The following is a 14,418-nucleotide window of genomic DNA, read 5'->3' as shown; positions in this document are numbered from 1 at the left end:
GCTTTGTAAATGTTGTAAACCTGTTTAAAAAGGTGTTACATCAGTTACGCAGAGTGTGATCACACAGTCATCCGGAACAGCTGGTGCTCTCATAAATGGTTCAGTGTTGCTAGCCTCAACGTGAGCATAGAAGGCATTTAGCTCATCTGGAAGGCTGTCATTAGTGAACAGTAACACGAAGGCGATTAAATGTGTCCTGTAACAACTGTGTAGTCTATACTTTGGACCCTAGCCAGGGGCACACTCAAACATCATTTACAGATGAAGCATTTGTGTTTAGTGAGTCCACCAGATCAGAGGCAGTAGGGTTGACCGGGGATGTTCTCTGTTTAGTGAGTCCTCCAGATCAGAGGCAGTAGGGATGAACGGAGATGTTCTCTGTTTAGTGAGTCCTCCAGATCAGAGGCAGTAGGGATGAACAGAGATGTTCTCTGTTTAGTGAGTCCTCCAGATCAGAGGCAGTAGGGTTGACCGGGGATGTTCTCTGTTTAGTGAGTCCTCCAGATCAGAGGCAGTAGGGTTGACCAGGGATGTTCTCTGTTTAGTGAGTCCTCCAGATCAGAGGCAGTAGGGATGACCAGGGATGTTCTCTGTTTAGTGAGTCCTCCAGATCAGAGGCAGTAGGGATGACCAGGGATGTTCTCTGTTTAGTGAGTCCTCCAGATCAGAGGCAGTAGGGACGACCGGGGATGTTCTCTGTTTAGTGAGTCCTCCAGATCAGAGGCAGTAGGGACGACCGGGGATGTTCTCTGTTTAGTGACTCCTCCAGATCAAAGGCAGTAGGGATGATGTCGTGGAAAATTGTCTTAAGAATATAATACTCTTGCAAGAACTTTGTGAATTCAATACCCTAACCCTAACCCTAACCCTAACCCTAACCTGTGAATTCAATATAGACTTTAATACAGAGTAGCAAAGCCGAGCCGGTCCATGGAACAACTGCCTTTCCTGAGCATCGGCTCTGCTTTTATACACATACAGTATGGGAGTACGTTCCATATGTAAAAGTTACTTCCCTCAGTCCTTCTGTCACCATTACCTTTCATCCCTAGTTCTTTGCTTGTTCACGCCCAATAACGCCCTTCTCTGATTCCTTTCAGCCCAACCTCACATTCAATTCGCGCATATATGTACAAAATGTATTACAGCAGATTTCGTGCGTTTTTTGTGTGGTTCAAATCGTGCGAAAAGACATGAATTTAACCAGTAGGCGACACACAAGCATTTGCAACAACCATAGACGCGATAGCCTGTATTTCATCATTTATTTATTTTACGTTATGAATATATAGATTATTTTGTATTTTTTTTTAATCCTGTCAGGTCGCGTCAATTCGAATCTGGTATCAGAACATAATAATCAGCACATAGTAACTTCTGATTTCTTTGTACTTTAATTAATGCAAACACTTGAATGGTAAATATGTGGCTCGTATATACGGGCTCCCTGTAACACCACGCAGGGCAGACAGAGAACTGGTATGACATCACAAGTTCTTCCTTAAATACTGGACAGACTTAGTTCCCTCTCCCTGAGGGCCTGTCATAGTAGAGGCTAGAATATAGTTTAGACTTATTCCAGCCTATCGTTGGCGTGCAGGTTGGTCCCAACCTCTAGACGCACTCCTGTTTCCTGGTGTAGCTGTTGTCTCTGGCGGATGTCTCATCTTGTGACTGCACAATGCACAGTTCTCTAAAACCCTTAACACCCCCCCTGCATATACATTTCACCCATATCCTGTTATTGCTGTTGTTTAGCAAAAAGCTCTTGCAAAACCCTGTTTTAAAGCATCAGCATTCTGTCCACATGACCCACCAGCACATGAGCCACTTCCTCTAACATATAGCAGTACTCAATTATAGTTTATATACTTAATATTATAGCATAGCTGCTCTGTTATTTTATATAGGTTATGCTAACAAATAGTTGGTCAAACACTAACAATCCCCCTTTTCACACCTGATAGGTGTGAATACATAAGTTCTTAAAATTTCAGGGAAATTTTGAGATTCCCCCTTTTGACACACTCAACACAATTGTAAATGTTCGATTTAATGATTAAATGATTAGTTTAAAAAACCCTCAAGTCCTTCCGGCTACACCTCACCTGTACTAGGTTGACTACCAGCCACCCAGTGGCTACACCTCACCTGTACTAGGTTGACTACCAGCCACCCAGGAACTTCAAACCTTCACATCAGGAAAGACAAATAGTACACAGAATATATTCAGAACATATTATTCAACACGTATAAAAAGAAGACCTTCTTGCAACAGTGGCTACACCTAACATGTGTGGGACAGACTCTTTGTCCCAGAACTTAAAACCTCCACATCCACCTGCCGCTACATTCAACACATATAAGAACATTTTGGATAAGCTTTATTCAACCACTTCCTTAACAGCAAACCAAGGATCATTGCCCAGAGCTGGATTCAGTGTCCTCTGGGGTCACTTCCATCAAAGGCATCATTCCGGTTGCCCATCTGCTCCGTTATCAATCTCTCCAGAACCCTGGAAATGAGACCTCTCGCACACGGGACCAAACAACAACCACACATCACAAACAAACTCATACAGGTGAAAGCAGCCCATAACAACACTTTTCCATTTCCCAAACATGAGCTGTGTTATCAGGAATGTACGTACAGTAATGAACCTAATCATTCTACCTACACCATCCTCTTCTGCCAATAACGTATCGAGAGTCAGTCTATTTTACCAGGTCATGAGGGAGGTGGCGGATAATTGGTCAGAGAACCTCTTTACTGCATCCCCGTTTTCATTCATGAATCTCTGTTGATTATAAAAGATGTCATTAATTCAATCCACATTTTTATTTATTGTCAACCACCAAAATAATCTAGTGGTAAAGCCTTCACATATTTGATTCATAGCTTTGTATTCATCTGGAACTTCCCTGTGGATGCCAATAGCATCCATCTAGACAAAGCTACTCCCATCCTGGTCAAAACTCCTCCTGTGCCTCCTTTAGCCTCCTATAACTGGCCTCTGATGACTAATTTGACTTGGTTGGACCTATAACCCCGGGGCGCAAGCTCCTAACCACCCTTCGTGGTAATTTCTGTTGTATGCGTCCTTTGCTGGTACTAGCCCACCCTACATCAGTTATAGGTGCTGTGAGGTTAAACATGTTCTATTCATCTTTCAAACCTAAGTCAGTCACATTAACTATTACCTTTCAGTCATTAAAATCATCCAAGTTCTCGGTGCCATTCTTGTATCTATAACACTCATCAGGAGTTAAGGTGAACTGAGGTGGGTTGGCCGAGTACTTCAATCTGACCCACCCAGTCCCTGTAAAGTTGTCTGCTTTCCCAGGAAGTTGTTTAATGTTTACCTTAAATCCTACATCTTCTGATCTTCTTTGACTCCTTATTCTGTAAGTTACTCATCAGTGTATTATATAGTTTATCTTTTACTTCTTCTCAATGACAACGGTATCGTTTGATTAGTACCAGAAGGTGGTGGATCTGAATGTATCAGAAAGATTAGACTATGATGCAGCTCAGAGTCTCTACTCTTCCCAAAAACCGCCAACCCTCTCCTGCCCTTAGTCGTTCTGCTAGGTACCACCCCATACTCACACCTCTAGGAGCACACACAGTGATGAACGGTCGGGATAGGGAATCTTCGTTAAGGAGGTAACCCCCGGACCCTGTTGGTACTCGGTTCTTCTCCTAACTCTGTGTGTGATCAGCAGTGCTCATATGTGTACATACCTTCTTGCAGTGGATAACGTGGACCCAAGTGACTCTCTTAGCTTTTCTAATGGCAAAGGCAGTGGTTTAGCAGAACCTGGTATGGGCCTTCCCAACGGGGATGCTTCCAGTCTTTTCTCCTCAGGGAAAGGATCCACACCCAGTCTCCTGGTTGGATTGAGTGAATCACCTTCTCCTGTAATTCACCTGTTGTACACAAAATCTTGGACATATGGGTTTGGTTAACAAACAGTCTTCTCATGTGCTCTGCTAGTATTTCTTCAACTTCCATGTCTACCTGTTCTGGTATCTCTAACTCTGGCATTCTATTTGTTCAACCTGATTAGCTAAAATGTCATCCATCATTTAAAGAGATAGATCCTAGTAAACCAACTGTAGGGATAATATCTTGACCTAATATTTTAGCTACCATAATCATGTCCACCAAGTAAGTTGGAAACGCTTCTACCCATTTGCTATACTTATCTATTATTGTTAAACACCCCTTCTTCCCCTCTCTTCGGAGTAATTCAATAAGGTCCATTTCCAAATGTTGGAGTGGATATTCTACATTTTTTTTTCAAGTAATTATTCTCTTTGCCATTAAGTAGTTATCCTCTAGGCCATTAAGTAGTTATCCTCTAGGCCACCACTCTTTCCTAACCTGCAGTGTTTCCTAACCTGTTCTATCACCTGCTCTACCATCCTTCCCCCCTGTTGATACATGGCTCTGCCCATGTATTGCTGCATATCTAAATAATGTCTTTGGTAAGAGTAGTAAATTATCCTTATGTCAGACCTTATCTTGTAGGATTGCCCCTTTCATTTTCCACATGTCCAATTCTTCCTGGGGCATTCGTTCTCGGCTATCCTGTAACAATTCTCTGTCAAGTGTCTTCTCTTCTTTAAGATTTATCTGTGCTGCTTTGTATGGTTTTAAATGCCTATGTGCTTGTCTGTGTAAATAGTAACTTTTCTCTCCTTTCTTATCTCGCCAGCTCTAGTCAATGCTACTATTTCGGCCTGCTGTGCAGAATAGTGTCTGGGCAATGGTTCAGTGTCTAACACCTTAGTTCCTGAAACCAACTACGCTTTCATTCCCCTTTTAGTTAGGGTAACAACTACTTTCAACAAAATCATCATATCTCTTCCTAGCGAATTTACCAAACATGAACTTAAAATCAAAACTAAAATACATGCCAATGGAGCCGATAGTCGCTCCATGAATTAATATCCTAAAGCTAAGCGAACCAAACTAAATTCTCTTCCTATCTTCTCCTCCTGGCCCCCCTCCTTCCTTCCTGCTACTCCCCAACCCTCAAGGTTTCAGCAGTGTGGGGGAGAACTTCTCCGTCTGCCCTTCCTTCAACGATTCTATGTGTGTATAACTTCTAAGATTCCATATGTGTGTGCAATAAAATGCAAATTAATTACTTAAAAATCATACAATGTGATTTTCTGGATTTTTGTTTTAGATTCCATCTCTCACAGTTGAAGTGTACCTATGATAAAAAACCTCTACATGCTTTGTAAGTAGCAAAACCTGCAAAATCAGCAGTGTATCAAATACTTGTTCTCCCCACTGTATGTTACAACTTTCTCCTCTCTTTCGGCTTCACACTTATGAAATGTCTACGACTTTAAATGTACCATGTAAATCGCCACATTCACAAAATACTTAATAAAACTCCTTTCAAATAAAAACACATTTTGGTCGGTGCTATTCTATCGCAGTCACCTATCCTCTCATTATAATTCATTAGATTTAGGTAACTGTCTCTTCAATTTAAACTAAACAAGCTATCAAAACGTTCGGTTTATATCTTAAACAACCACTAACAACCTTATCTTTCCAGGCAAAATATACCAACAGTTGAATGACAATCAGCACCTCAAATTTTAATCCACTGATGCATAGGCTGAGAAACAAACCAGAGCCTCCCGCCTGGCAGTCGAGAATTCTACCGCTGAACCACCAACGTGCTATTGAACTGATGGAGACTCCTCGCAAACAACCCTATTTCTAAATGTCTGTAGTCATAAAATTAGGCACGTACTACCGATACAATTTCCAGAACATAGCCTTAATGTAATTGTCTAAGCTTTTCGCCTGCGATTACTCTCCTTAACCTGTTAGGGTATAGGGGGCAGTATTGAGACTTTTTTGAAAAAAGATGTGCCCATTTTTAAATGCCTCCTACACCTACCCAGTAACTACAATATGCATATACTTATTATATATGGATAGAAAACACCCTAAAGTTTCAAAAACTGTTTGAATGGTGTCTGTGAGTATAACAGAACTCATTTGGCAGGCAAAACCCTGAGACAGATTCTGACAGGAAGTGGATACCTGATGTGTTGAATTGACTTTGAGCCTATGCCATTGAAAAACAAAGGGGGTGAGGTATATTCTGGCACTTCCTATTGCTTCCACAAGATGTCCCCAGCCTTTACAAAGTGTTTTGAGTGTTCTACAGTGAGATCTGACCGAATAAGAGCCATGGAACGTGATGGTCCATCATTCACCCTGGCGCGCGATTTGATGGTGGGTACTCTCATTCCGAAACGTTTTAAAAGAAAACCCAATGGTCCGCCTTGAATTTTATTCATGTTCTGGTTAAAAAAGGCCCTAATGATTTATGCGATACAACGTTTGACATGTTTGAACGAACGGAAATATATTTTTTCCGTTCTTGAAGTGAAGTGAAGTCCGGCTGGCTTAGATCATGCGCTACAACACGGAGGTTTTTCGACATAAATGATGAGCTTTTTTGAACAAAACTACATTCGTTATGGACCTGGGACTCTTTGGAAGTGACATCTGATGAAGAGAATCAAAGGTAATGGACTATTTATATAGTATTTTCGATTTTAGATTCCTCCAACATGGCGGTTAGTCTGTATCGCGATGCGTATTTTTCTGGCGCAGTGCTCAGATTATTGCAAAGTGTGATTTCCCAGTAAGGTTAATTTAAAATCTGACAAGTCCATTGCGTTCAAGAGATGTAAATCTATAATTCTTTGAATGACAATATAATATTTTAGCAATGTTTTCTAATATTAATTAATTATTTTGTCGTCATGACTTGACTGCCGGTATTGGAGGGAAACGATTTCCTGAACATCAACGCCATAGTAAAACACTGTTTTTAGATATAAATATGAACTTGATAGAACTAAAAATGCATGCATTGTCTAACAAAATGTCCTAGGAGTGTCATCTGATGGAGATTGTAAAAGGTTAGTGCATAATTTTAGCTGATTGTATGGTTTTGGTAAAGCCTGTCTTTGAATCGACAATGCATTGCACACCGCTATTGTCAATGTACTCTCCTAACATAACCTAACTTTATGCTTTCCCCGTAAAACTTTTTTGAAATCGGTAAACGTGGTTAGATTAAGAAGATGTTTATCTTTCAAAGGCTGTAAGTTAGTTGTATGTTTGAGAAATTTGAATTTGTACATTTATTTGGTTTCAAATTTGCCGCTCTTGAAATGCACCTGCTGTTGATAGGGTGCGCCACAGGTGGCACGCTAATGTCCCAGGTAGCCTCAAGAAGTTAACCTTGCTCCCATTTACTCTGCCTCTCTCTTTTTCTCTTTCTCAGAATTTAGGAATAATTACTATTGTGACTTTTGATAAGTTATAAGGTCTCACACATATACGAGTTACCGAACTTATGACTTTTAACTGGTCAATAACCCTATCTCACACGCACATCCTTTTTTGTCTTCCCCCTGCTGATATCCTTCTTCAAACCTTCTCTCTCTCTTTCTCTACACTTGCCTTCTTGCCTTCTTCTCCGGGCTTCAGACAGCCACACCCTGGCTATATCTAACCCTTGACCTGCTGTTTCCCTGTCTTGTCCCCACATACCTTATGTATCTTTCTGATCATTAGTCCCAACTTTTCTACATCCAAACTTCCATCAAATTCATACTTCCTTCTCCACATTGGACCGAAATAAATATTTATTTTATAACATTTAACTCCATGTATCGCTCATCTCCCGTTAATTCCTGCACCTCCTTTGAGGATTTGCCACCCATGGTTATCCAATAACTATCATTGTTATTATGCTTTTCTCACAATTTGTGTGTACTTACTATTAATCTCTATGTGAGTGCTTTCTACCGTTATTATTAACTTCTCTAGGACCGGCGGGACGAATTCGTCCCACCTACGTAACAGCCAGTTGAATCCTGTGGCGTGATTTTCAAATACCTTTGAAATGCTATTACTTCAATTTCTCAAAAATATGACTATTTTACAGCTATTTAAAGACAAGACTTTCGTTAATCTAACCACACTGTCCGATTTCAAAAAGGCTTTACAACGAAAGCAAAACATTAGATTATGTCAGCAGAGTAGCCAGCCAGAAATAATCAGACACCCATTTTTCAAGCTAGCATATAATGTCACAAAAAAACAGAAGACAGCTAAATGCAGCACTAACCTTTGATGATCTTCATCAGATGACACACCTAGGACATTATGTTATACAATACATGCATGTTTTGTTCAATCAAGTTCATATTTATATCAAAAAACAGCTTTTTACATTAGCATGTGACGTTCAGAAGTAGCATACCCCCCGCAAACTTCCGGCAAATTTACTAACAATTTACTAAATTACTCACGATAAACGTTCACAAAAAGCATAACAATTATTTTAAAACTCTAATTCAATTTAAAACATCTATGTGTATCACAATCTATGTGTCTTCTTCTCACAATCTAGAATTTTGTCACTCCTCTCTATGTGGGTGCTACCACTCTATGCTCACGATCTATGTGTATTTGCTTTTCACTTTAACCTGGTTTTGTTCTATTATGACTACTAATTTGGATGTATGATTATCTTACCTTGTTTTGTTTAATTCCAATCTGTTAATTTGGATCTATAAGTAATTTACCTCGTCTTGTTTAATTTAATGCTCTCGCCTCTCCTCCTTTTTGGACTTTATTTCAGTGTTGTCTTTTGAATCGCATCTATGGTTTACTCACTCTTGTTAATTGACCATTTGAGTTATCTTGTTCGCATAGAATTACCGTCCTATCTCACTAAACCATTTTTATAGCCTCTCCTCTCCTCAATTTAGGACTTTATTTAGGTGTGTCTCTTGATTCGGATCTATGGTTAATTTGCCATTCGTTAACATGCCATTTTTCTCGTAAAAAAGCGATAATATTCCGACCGGGAAAGCGTGTAAGCGTACAAAGAGAGGGAAAATAAAAGCATGCTATCCTCTCGTGCACGAGCCTGAGTCTCATAGTATTGTTACTGGCCACTATCCAAACGCGCTAATGTTTTTCAGCCAGAGCCTGCAAAGCCACGATTCAGCTTTTTGCCGCCTTCTGAGATCCCATGGGAGCCGTAGGAAGTGTCACGTAACAGCAGAGATCCTCTGTAATGGATAGAGATAATCAAGAAGGGCAAGAAATGGTCAGACAGGGTACTTCCTGTACAGAATCTTCTCAGGATTTGGCCTGCCAAATGAGTTCTGTTATACTCACAGACACCATTCAAACAGTTTTAGAAACTTTGGAGTGTGTTCTATCCAAAGCTAATAATTATATGCATATTCTAGTTTCTGGGCAGGAGTAATAATCAGATTAAATCGGGTACGTTTTTTATCCAGCCGTGAAAATACTGCCCCCTATCCATAACAGGTTAAGCTAGTTTTATTTATGGTAGAGCACATGTACCTCAAGTCTTCGCGGACCTGCTCCCTTATCAATTTTGTTAATTCACAAAGTAAAAACACCTTAGTGAATCTGTGTAGAATAACTAAGCTCCTATTATTGGTAAATTCCAAGTATTTAGAACATCAAGTCCAAGATATCTTAAACCATTCCCCCAAATTTGTAAATAAAGGTTTATTGACCTTCGTCTTGTAGGCTGGGAAAAGCAATGTTGGTTGGATTCCGTCACCGTTTCTGTCGACCCTAGATATTTACCGGACTGTTATGGAACCCCAATTTCAGGGGACAGGTCTTTAATTTACGAGTCAATGACCCGCCCGTGCACAGTTTTTGGCGTGTTACCTTAGGAAGACAGGGACAGATTTTGGAATCCGGCTCGAAGGACCAAATTGTTACGGGAATTAAGTTATCAATGTTCTTAAACCGAACTTCAATTAAACTACTCAGTCTGCCCCACCAGAGTGTGGAAGATTCTGGTTGAATGAAGCAGATGGAGACCCAGCCAACAATGGTCAAAACGTTTATTTATGAGAGCTCTAAAATCCATACAATGCACAAAGCCTTTTATATGAATGTAAATGACCATATTGAAAGACACTCTCAGTAGTGATGTAATTTTGTAAATGCTATATTGTGATATTGTTTCATAAAAAAACGTGTTGCAATGTATATACTTTAGTATGTTTTGTTAAACGGAAAATGAAGGTTTGAATAGGTAATTGCTTAATTAATTAGTGTTAATTGTTCTGAGGGGAGGGGCTAGCCCTACAAAAGGAGCCTCTCTTTCAGTTCATGGAGAGGCATTTTGGATTGAGCTGTGGATGGGGCAGCATTGTTTTTAGCTGTCCCATAAGGTATATGTTTGATGGCAGTACTGTTGTTTTTGTTCCGGAATCACTATGTAAATAAACGCACAGAATAACTTTTGCGGCTCCGCCATCTTTTTATTTTGACAGAGTTTAGGTTTTCCAGTTTAGCCTTCTGGCCTACTCTACGTGAAAGTCTGTTTCCTAGTGAATACACCCCATGCTGTTGAATAGGAGTGATAATCTAGGATCAGGTCTGTTTCCTAGTGAATACACCGCATGGTGTTGAATAGGAGGGTTGATCTAGGATCAGGTCTGTTTCCTAGTGAATACACCCCATGGTGTTGAATAGGAGGGTTGATCTAGGATCAGGTCTGTTTCCTAGTGAATACACCCCATGCTGTTGAATAGGAGTGATAATCTAGGATCAGGTCTGTTTCCTAGTGAATACACCCCATGGTGTTGAATAGGACTGATAATCTAGGATCAGGTCTGTTTTGTAGTGAATACACCCCATGGTGTTGAATAGGAGGGTTGATCTAGGATCAGGTCTGCTTCCTAGTGAATACACCCCATGGTGTTGAATAGGAGTGTTGATCTAGGATCAGGTCTGTTTCCTAGTGAATACACCCCATGGTGCTGAATAGGAGGGTTGATCTAGGATCAGGTCTGTTTCCTATTGAATACACCCCATGGTGTTGAATAGGAGGGTTGATCTAGGATCAGGTCTGTTTCCTAGTGAATACACCCCGTGGTGTTGAATAGGAGTGTTGATCTAGGATCAGGTCTGTTTCCTAGTGAATACACCCCATGGTGTTGAATAGGAGTGTTGATCTAGGATCAGTTCTCCCCGGTCCAAATGATTCAGATTCTAATTCTGATCCACTGTTATGAACCGGCTCATAGTCCGTAACAAAGAGGGAGACAACGTGGAGATATAGATAAACATATTTATTAAATAAAGTCAACTATATACAAGTAACAATGTGGTGTGTAGTCAGTAGTGGATGTGTTCACAGATGGTGATAATGAGGGCTGTGAGAGGTGCCAAAACAAATGAACACAACGAAGCCCCAAAATGCCACAACCAAAAACAACATTGTGTCTGGGTGGAGAGAGTCTCCTCAATGAATGGGGGAAAGGTGTATTTATCCCCGGGACACAGCCGAGCCCAGGTGTGTCCCATTTCACTGACGACCCTTCCGGCTCCGCCCAATAACATCCTATTAAAGAAAACAAGATCAAAGAGAAAGAATTCTGCAGACAGAGTGGGAGGGTCGTCACAGAGTGACAGAGCGGGAGGGTCGTCACAATGTGACAGAGCGGGAGGGTCGTCACAGAGTGGCAGAGCGGGAGGGTCGTCACAGAGTGGCAGAGTGGGAGGGTCGTCACAGAGTGACAGAGCGGGAGGGTCGTCACAGTGTGGCAGAGTGGGAGGGTCGTCACAGAGTGGCAGAGCGGGAGGGTCGTCAGAGTGTGGCAGAGCGGGAAGGTCGTCACAGTGTGACAGAGCAGGAGGGTCGTCACAGTGTGACAGAGCGGGAGGGTCGTCACAGTGTGACAGAGAGGGAGGGTGGTCACAGTGCAACAGAGCGGGAGGGTCGTCACAGTGTGACAGAGAGGGAGGGTCGTCACAGTGTGACAGAGCGGGAGGGTCGTCACAGTGTGACAGAGAGGGAGGGTCGTCACAGTGTGACAGAGAGGGAGGGTCGTCACAGTGTGACAGAGCGGGAGGGTCGTCACAGTGTGACAGAGAGGGAGGGTCGTCACGGTGTGACAGTGTGGGAGGGTCGTCACACACACACACGTTTTTACACAACACTTGTGTAATCTGTGTCTCCATAACACTTGTGCAGTTATTTTTGTATTTTGTACCCCAACACTGTTACTATCCATTCTACCATTAGGTTGGTACTGTTGGTTCCGTTTTTCTATGCTCCGTTTCTTTTTACTTAAGCCCGAAGTCCAGCCCTAGGGATGTCACTGCATATGTCATTACCTTCTACTCATCAGACCAAGCCCTTGCATACACAGCTATACACACTTGCAAGAGAGAGACAACAGTTCCAGTGTTTTCTAAGGGCTCAGCAGTAAATGTCCACTCCCCAAGTTGATTTATAGTGGAATGTCAGACGAGTCTCTTATCTCTTCTACTCCCCTGCAGGGTTCTGTGTTTATCTTTGAAGTGCTTTCTCCCAGACCCCATGCAATAACTCACACATCTCTCAGACATTTTCTTTATAAGAAGCAGAGACTAGAAAATAACTGTGAAACAATTTTAAACCTTATAATGCATATATATTGATCATCTGTAGTCTAGGACCCTATAAATGTAGTGGGGGTCTTATAACCCTTCCCCTTCTATTAATACAACATAAGAATAATCAATTATTATACTATATCAAACATTTGCTGCAGCCCCTATCATGACCCCAATTTGACCCCATCAGTACCGCAACACTGTTACTATCCATTCTACCATTAGGTTGGTACTCCAACACTGTTACTATCCATTCTACCATTACGATGTTACCCCAACACTGTTACTATCCATTCTACCATTAGGTTGGTACCCCAACACTGTTACTATCCATTCTACCATTAGGTTGGTACCCCAACACTGTTACTATCCATTCTACCATTAGGTTGGTACTCCAACACTGTTACTATCCATTCTACCATTAGGTTGGTACCCCAACACTGTTACTATCCATTCTACCATTAGGTTGGTACCCCAACACTGATACTATCCATTCTACCATTAGGTTGGTACTCCAACACTGTTGATCTGAAGCAGTGAACAAAGACAGGGGTCCAGCTCCCCAAGAAGGTTGATCATCCTGGAACTTGACTCAGTTCCTTTTCTCAACACCATGTCGATGAGGTCACGTGCCTTCTCTGCCCTCTCAGCTATCCCCTTTGGTGAGTCCATTTCCTCACTTCCTTCAGACGGAGTGAGTTGATTCCCATAAAGAAAATAAGGAAGGTCTTTGGTCAAGATGTCAACGTTATGGTGTGTATCTTTGACTAGCCTGACTACCAGCTTCCCCATCTGTATAGGACAAGAGAACATTCCAGTTCATTCCCTTAATTGTGTTTTCAAAATCATGTTGTGGAAATTCTTTCACACAGAGACACTCGAAGTCAATCTGAAATGAATCATTGTTTATTGTCAGCGAGCTGGAGAGGTTCCAACCAATCAGGAGCTTTCCCTGGTCAGACCCAACTCAATGCACCATAGTACACATGTCAATCAGAATCTCTCCCTGGTCAGACCCAGCTCAATGTACCATAGAACACACGTCAATCAGGATCTCTCCCTGGTCAGACCCAACTCAATGTACCATAGAACACATGTCAATCAGGAGCTCTCCCTGGTCAGACCCAGCAGTTGTCTTGTAAACGGCTATACACAGACAAGTTATATTTGCATGATTTAGCATAATTAATGAATCATTACTGTTATGTTCCATTCATGTGACCGACCAGTACTGGTTCATAACATTTAACAGACCAATACTGGTTCATAGCATTTAACAGACCAATACTGGTTCATAACATTTAACAGACCAACACCTCACCAGGCTTCTTCTCTCTAAGCTGAGACCTTGAAACTGAGATATCTCCTTCTCAAAACAACGTCTGGGTTTACTGCCAAATTACAGCTACTGATAGTGAGGATTTGTACAGTCAGCCACTTGATGAACACACAAATTAGTTTATAGAACAGCACATTAATAAAACACAGACATTTGTTAAAAGAATAGCACAAACATAAACATTTCCCTTACAATCATTTAAGTGTCTTTGTCCACAGACCAGGAGACAGGCCTCAGCATCTTCAGATTAGGTGAAGAAGTATCTTTGTCCACAGACTAGGAGACAGGCCTCAGCATCTTCAGATTAGGTGAAGAAGTGTCTTTGTCCACAGACTAGGAGACAGGCCTCAGCATCTTAAGATTAGGTGAAGAAGTGTCTTTGTCCACAGACTAGGAGACAGGCCTCAGCATCTTCAGATTAGGTGAAGAAGTGTCTTTGTCCACAGACTAGGAGACAGGCCTCAGCATCTTCAGATTAGGTGAAGAAGTATCTTTGTCCACAGACTAGGAGACAGGCCTCAGCATCTTCAGATTAGGTGAAGAAGTGTCTTTGTCCACAGACTAGGAGACAGGCCTCAG

At 41.5% G+C, this 14,418-nt stretch overlaps 1 protein-coding gene and 1 long non-coding RNA gene across 10 annotated transcripts in view; both read right to left on the bottom strand.

Annotated features, from left to right (window-relative positions):
- LOC115189399 (NACHT, LRR and PYD domains-containing protein 12-like) overlaps positions 1–14,418 on the bottom strand; it is a 118,451-nt gene that overhangs the window by 90,496 nt on the left and 13,537 nt on the right. The window lies entirely within an intron of this gene.
- Positions 1,730–2,507, bottom strand: LOC115189449 (uncharacterized). The gene is made up of 2 exons (XR_003876909.1): positions 2,152–2,507; positions 1,730–2,108 (listed from the first exon to the last, which is right to left on the bottom strand). It is a non-coding gene; the product is annotated as an uncharacterized LOC115189449 (long non-coding RNA).

This window comes from Salmo trutta, unplaced genomic scaffold (genome assembly GCF_901001165.1).
Source record: "Salmo trutta unplaced genomic scaffold, fSalTru1.1, whole genome shotgun sequence".
Taxonomy (NCBI): domain Eukaryota; kingdom Metazoa; phylum Chordata; class Actinopteri; order Salmoniformes; family Salmonidae; genus Salmo; species Salmo trutta.
The sequence above is the reverse complement of the archived record's forward strand: the minus strand, read 5'-3'. Positions and strand labels throughout refer to the sequence as shown.